Source organism: Arachis ipaensis, chromosome B04 (assembly GCF_000816755.2).
Source record: "Arachis ipaensis cultivar K30076 chromosome B04, Araip1.1, whole genome shotgun sequence".
Classification (NCBI taxonomy): Eukaryota; Viridiplantae; Streptophyta; class Magnoliopsida; order Fabales; family Fabaceae; genus Arachis; species Arachis ipaensis.
In genome coordinates, this window is record NC_029788.2 from 26,688,628 (window position 1) to 26,695,053 (window position 6,426).

At 36.0% G+C, this 6,426-nt stretch overlaps 1 long non-coding RNA gene across 1 annotated transcript in view; it reads right to left on the reverse strand.

Moving 5' to 3' along the window:
* LOC110271001 overlaps positions 1–261 on the reverse strand; it is a 6,541-nt gene extending 6,280 nt beyond the window's left edge. The window contains exon 1 of the long non-coding RNA XR_002360899.1: positions 137–261. This is a non-coding gene — a long non-coding RNA (uncharacterized LOC110271001). The remainder of the gene's footprint in view (positions 1–136) is intronic.

Below are 6,426 nucleotides of genomic sequence, written 5' to 3' on the forward strand. Positions count from 1 at the left end.
ATGTAGTATGCAGTGAAAGAAAGTAAAGCAATTGACCAATCTCTTTCTTGAATATAAGCATTGAATTATGAATAAACCCACTCTCCCATCATATTAAGATCAAGGTAAAAATGAAAATGATTACACAGTTGCTCACATGAAACTGAAGTAGCTGATGCAGTAGTAAAGTGGTGAATTGAATCGTCAACAGTGGTAGAGAGTAGATGATTGAGCGACTCAGTTGGTGGTAGAGGACGTCGTTGCAATGGAAATTGAAGAAGAAGACCCTGTGAAGTGACTGGTAACGCAGCGTTCTCTGAAAGTTACAGAAGCTGTTGGAAACTAAGGTTCAGGCGGAACAGCGCAGAGGAACTTCGAAGGTGAAATAGGGTTAAAATTGGAAGAAGCTTTTTGTTAAGCCCTTAATCTCAATCTACAATTGGGGATTGTAATTGGAGTAAAGAAGCGGGAAACATTTCTCAGGAAACTTGCAATTGTAGAAAAAAAAAGGCGGGAAACATTTCTAATTTAGGTACAATGAGGATATGCCATGCGACAATTTTTTACTTCAAAGTTACATAGATATAAACATGTACTATGCAGTGAAAGAAAGTAAAGCAATTGACCAATCTCTTAGCTTGAATATAAGCATAGAATTATTAACAAACTCACTCTCCAATCATATTAGGACCAAGGTAAGAGTAAAAAGGATTACACAGTTACTCACATAAAACTGAAGTAGCTGATTTAGTGGTAAGGTGGTGAATTGAATCGTCAATAGTGGTAGAGAGCAGATGATTGAGCGACTCAGTTGGTGGTAGAGGGTGTCGTTGCGATGAAAATCGAAGAAGAAGACCCAGTGAAGTGACTCCTGAGGCAGCATTCTCTGAAGGTTGCGGAAGCTGTTGGAAACGAAGGATCAGGCGTAACAGCGCATAGGAAATTCGAAGGTGAAAGAGGGTTAAAATTGGAAGAAGCTTTCTGCTAAGCACTTAATCTCGATCTGCAATTGGGGAGTGTAATTGGAGTAAGGAAGCGGGAAACATTTCTCAGGAAACTTGCAATTGGAGTAAAAATGCCGGAAATATTTCTAATTTAGGTACAACGAGGAGATGTCATGTAGCAATTTTTGGCTTCAAAGTTAGATATATATAAAAATGTACTATGCAGTGAAAGAAATTAAAGCAACTTACCAATCGCTTGCTTGAATATAAGCATATACTTATGAACAAACCCACTCTCCAATCATATTAGAATCAAGGTAAGAGTAAAAAAGATTACACAGTTGCTCACATGAAACTGAAGTAGCTAATGCAGTGGTAAGGTGGTAAATTGAATCATCAAACAGTGGTAGAGAGAAGATGATTGAGCGACTCAGTTGGTGGTAGAAGGCGTCGTTGCGATGGAAATTGAAGAAGAAGACCCTGTGAAGTGACTGGTAACGCAGCGTTCTCTGAAAGTTACAGAAGCGGTTGGAAACTAAGGTTCAGGCGGAACAGCGCAGAGGAACTTCGAAGGTGAAAGAGGGTTAAAATTGGAAGAAGCTTTTTGTTAAGCCCTTAATCTCAATCTACAATTGGGGATTGTAATTGGAGTAAAGAAGCGGGAAACATTTCTCAGGAAACTTGCAATTGTAGAAAAAAAAGGCGGGAAACATTTCTAATTTAGGTACAATGAGGATATGCCATGCGACAATTTTTTACTTCAAAGTTACATAGATATAAACATGTACTATGCAGTGAAAGAAAGTAAAGCAATTGACCAATCTCTTGCTTGAATATAAGCATAGAATTATTAACAAACTCACTTTACAATCATATTAGGATCAAGGTAAGAGTAAAAAGGATTACACAGTTACTCACATAAAATTGAAGTAGCTGATTTAGTGGTAACGTGGTGAATTGAATCGTCAATAGTGGTAGAGAGCAGATGATTGAGCGACTCAGTTGGTGGTAGAGGGTGTTGTTGCGATGAAAATCGAAGAAGAAGACTCAGTGAAGTGACTCCTGAGGCAGCATTCTCTGAAGGTTGCGAAAGCTGTTGGAAACGAAGGATCAGGCGTAACAGCGCATAGGAAATTTGAAGGTGAAAGAGGGTTAAAATTGGAAGAAGCTTTCTGCTAAGCACTTAATCTCGATCTGCAATTGGGGAGTGTAATTGGAGTAAGGAAGCGGGAAACATTTCTAAGGAAACTTGCAATTGGAGTAAAAATGCCGGAAACATTTCTAATTTAGGTACAACGAGGAGATGTCATGTAGCAATTTTTGGCTTCAAAGTTAGATATATATAAAAATGTACTATGCAGTGAAAGAAATTAAAGCAATTTACCAATCGCTTGCTTGAATATAAGCATATACTTATGAACAAACCCACTCTCCAATCATATTAGAATCAAGGTAAGAGTAAAAAAGATTACACAATTGCTCACATGAAACTGAAGTAGCTAATGTAGTAGTAAGGTGGTAAATTGAATCGTCAACAGTGGTAGAGAGAAGATGATTGAGCGACTCAGTTGGTGGTAGAAGGCGTCGTTGCGATGGAAATTGAAGAAGAAGACCCAGTGAAGTGACTCCTGAGCCAGCGTTCTCTGAAGGTTGCTGAAGCGGTTGGAAAGGAAGGTTCAGGCGTAACAGTGCATAGGTACTTCGAAGGTGAAAGAGGGTTAAAATTGGAAGATGCTTTTTGTTAAGCACTTAATCTCAATCTGCAATTGGGGATTGTAATTGGAGTAAAGAAGCGGAAAACATTTCTCAGGAAACTTGCAATTGGACTAAAAAGGTGGGAAACATTTCTAATTTAGGTACAATTAGGAGATGTCATGTGGTAATTTTTGGCTTTAAAGTTAGATATATATAAACATGTACTATGCAGTGAAAGAAAGTAAAGCAATTGACCAATCTCTTATAAGCATAGAAATATGAACAAAATCCACTCTCCAATCATATTAAGATCAAGGCAAGAGTGAAAAGGATTACACAGTTGGTCACATGAAACTGAAGTAGCTGATGCACTGGTAAGGTGGTGAATTGAATCGTCAACAGTGGTAGAGAGTAGATGATTGAGCGACTCAGTTGGTGGTAGAGGGCGTCGTTGCGATGAAAATTGAAGAAGAAGACCCAATGAAGTGACTCGAGAGGCAGCGTTCTCTGAAGGTTGCGGAAGCTGTTGGAAACGAAGATTCAGGTGGAACAGCGCATAGGTACTTCGAAGGTGAAAGAAGGTTAAAATTGGAAGAAGCTTTTTGTTAAGCACTTAATCTCAATCTACAATTCGGGATTGTAATTGGAGCAAAGAAGCGGGAAACGTTTCTCAGTAAACTTGCAATTGGAGAAAAAAGGCGGGAAACATTTCTAATTTAGGTACAATGAGGATATGCTATGTGACAATTTTTGACTTCAAAGTTAGATATATATAAACTTGTACTATGCAGTGAAAGAAAGTAAAGCAATTGATCAATCTCTTTCTTGATTATAAGCATAGAATTATGAACAAACACACTCTCCAATCATATTAAGATCAAGGTAAGAGTGAAAAGGATTACACAGTTGCTCACATGAAACTGAAGTAGCTGATGCAGTGGTAAGGTGGTGAATTGAATCGTCAACAGTGGTAGAGAGCAGATGATTGAGCGACTCAGTTGGTGGTAGAGGGTGTCTATGCGATGGAAATCGAGGAAGAAGACCCTATGAAGTGACTGGTGAGGCAGCGTTCTTTGAAAGTTGCGGAAGCTGTTGGAAACTAAGGTTCAAGCGGAACAGCGCAGAGGAATTTCGAAAGTGAAAGAGGGTTAAAATTGGAAGAAGATTTTTGTTAAGCACTTAATTTCAATCTACAATTGGGAATTGTAATTGGAGTAAAGAAGCGGAAACATTTCTCAGGAAACTTGCAATTGTAGAAAAAAGATGGGAAACATTTCTAATTTAGGTACAATGAGGATATGCTATGTGACAATTTTTTACTTCAAAGTTAGATAGATATAAACATGTACTATGCAGTGAAAGAATATAAAGCAATTGACCAATCTCTTGTTTGAATATAAGCATAGAATTAATAACAAACCCACTCTCCAATCTTATTAGGATCAAGGTAAGAGTAAAAAGGATTACACAGTTGCTCACATCAAACTGAAGTAGCTGATTCAGTGGTAAGGTGTTGTGTTGGGAATAAGTAGTATGACCACAATCCAATCAATTACGTGTCAAATAATTTGTTATTGTTATTATATTAAAATATTAATATAATAACATTTAAATACTTGTAGAATTAATAATTAGTCAATAAGGAATCCGTCAACTCTCGGTAAAGAGTTTGAGCTCTATGATTATAATGACTGAGATAAATAAAACCTTGGCCATGGGGATTGAATATGAATGAAGAAATGAGTTTCTTAGGTCATTCACAGTTCATTATAATAATGTTAACAAGTTAGAGTTTGACAATTAAACCATACTCTAAAGGTTAACCAAGAGTTGGAAAGATGGAAGGAATTATACTTTGTTCTTCTGAGGTTCTTAGTAAAAATATATTACTTCATACTATCGGGTCGTTGAGGAGTGTTGCTAGACGCCAACCTTAATTAGTAAATTTAGTATGACTAATTTACTACCCGCTTAGTATTGAACCTATGGGGTCACACACTAACGAGTGTTCTAATCTTTGCTGTAGAATTATTTAATTATTAATTTGATTTGATCAAATAAATAATTATATTAATTCAAATAGAATATTATTATATTTTTTGCTAGCACCAAGAATATAATAATAGTATGATAATTGAGAATATTATATGAGATTTGAGAATAATTAGTTATTCTATTTATAAACTTGAATTCTAAATTTGGATGAGATCCTAACTGATTCTGTTTCAAATTGAGTTATGATATGATTCATAAATGTGAAAGATTCAAGTTTAAAATAACAAGATATGATTTAAATTTGAATTGAGAATCAAATTTAAAATCAATAACAAATCTCATACTATATATATGTATGCCAAGAGTAGAGGAATGTGACAGAGAAGAGAATAACAAGAGTTTTATTCTTTTACCTCTACAAACATAAACGTATGTGAGCCTAATTCTTAGAGAAGAATTTTATGGCGTGCAAAAAGTTGCAAGAAGTTTCTCAATTTAGATAAGATATCCATTGGTCAAGGAGTTGACAGCAAAGATTGGTCTCGGTGTGGATACGCACAGTGCCTTCGTATCGAAGGAGAAAAGGATTTTTACTAGCGTACACATGTATTTAGATCTAATCTAAAATATATATTGTTTATTGGAATAAAGTTTAAGCACAAAATAGATCTTTAGGATTACTTTCTTTTCTTCCGCTGCGTGTTATGAATACATGGTAATCCTACATGTTGAATTGAATCGTCAATAGTGGTAGAGAGCAGATGATTGAGCGATTCAGTTGGTGGTAGAGGGTGTCGTTGCGATGAAAATCGAAGAAGACCCAGTGAAGTGACTCGTGAGGCAGCGTTCTTTGAAGGTTGCGGAAGCTGTTGGAAACGAAGGTTCAGGCGTAACAGCGCATAGGAACTTCGAAGGTGAAAGAGGATTAAAATTGGAAGAAGCTTTTTGTTAAGCACTTAATCTCAATCTGCAATTAGGGAGTGTAATTGGAGTAAAGAAGCAGAAAATATTTCTCAGGAAACTTGCAATTGGAGTAAAATGGCCGGAAACATTTCTAATTTAGGTACAACGAGGAGATGTCATGTAGCAATTTTTGGCTTCAAAGTTAGATATATATAAACATGTACTATGCAGTGAAAGAAAATAAAGCAATTTACCAATCTCTTACTTGAATATAAGCATAGAATTATTAACAAACCCACTCTCCAATCATATTAGGATCAAGGTAAGAGTAAAAAGAATTACACAGTTGCTCATATAAAACTGAAGTAGCTGATGCAGTGGTAAGATGGTGAATTGAATGTCAACAGTGGCAAAGAGCAGATGCTTGAGCGACTCAGTTGGTGGTTGAGGGTGTCGTTGCAATGAAAATTGAAGAAGAAGACCAAGTGAAGTGAGTCGTGAGGCAGCGTTCTCTGAAGGTTACGGAGGCCGTTGAAAACGAAGGTTCAGGCGGAACAGCGCATAGGAACTTTGAAGGTGAAAGAGGGTTAAAATTGGAAGAAACTTTCTGTTAAGCACTAAATCTCAATCTGCAATTGGGGAGTGTAATTGGAGTAAAGAAGCGGGAAATATTTCTCAAGAAACTTGCAATTGAAGTAAAAAGGCGGGAAACATTTTTAATTTAGGTACAATGAGGAGATACCATGTGGCAATATATATAATGAATAATAGATTTTTGGATGTAAAAGATATTATTTATAATTTTTTTGCCATAATAATAATCTTAATCATAATCACTAGCAATATTAACATATGAATAAAAAAAATCATGATTAACTACTACAAAATATAACTTATTTTTTATTTTAGA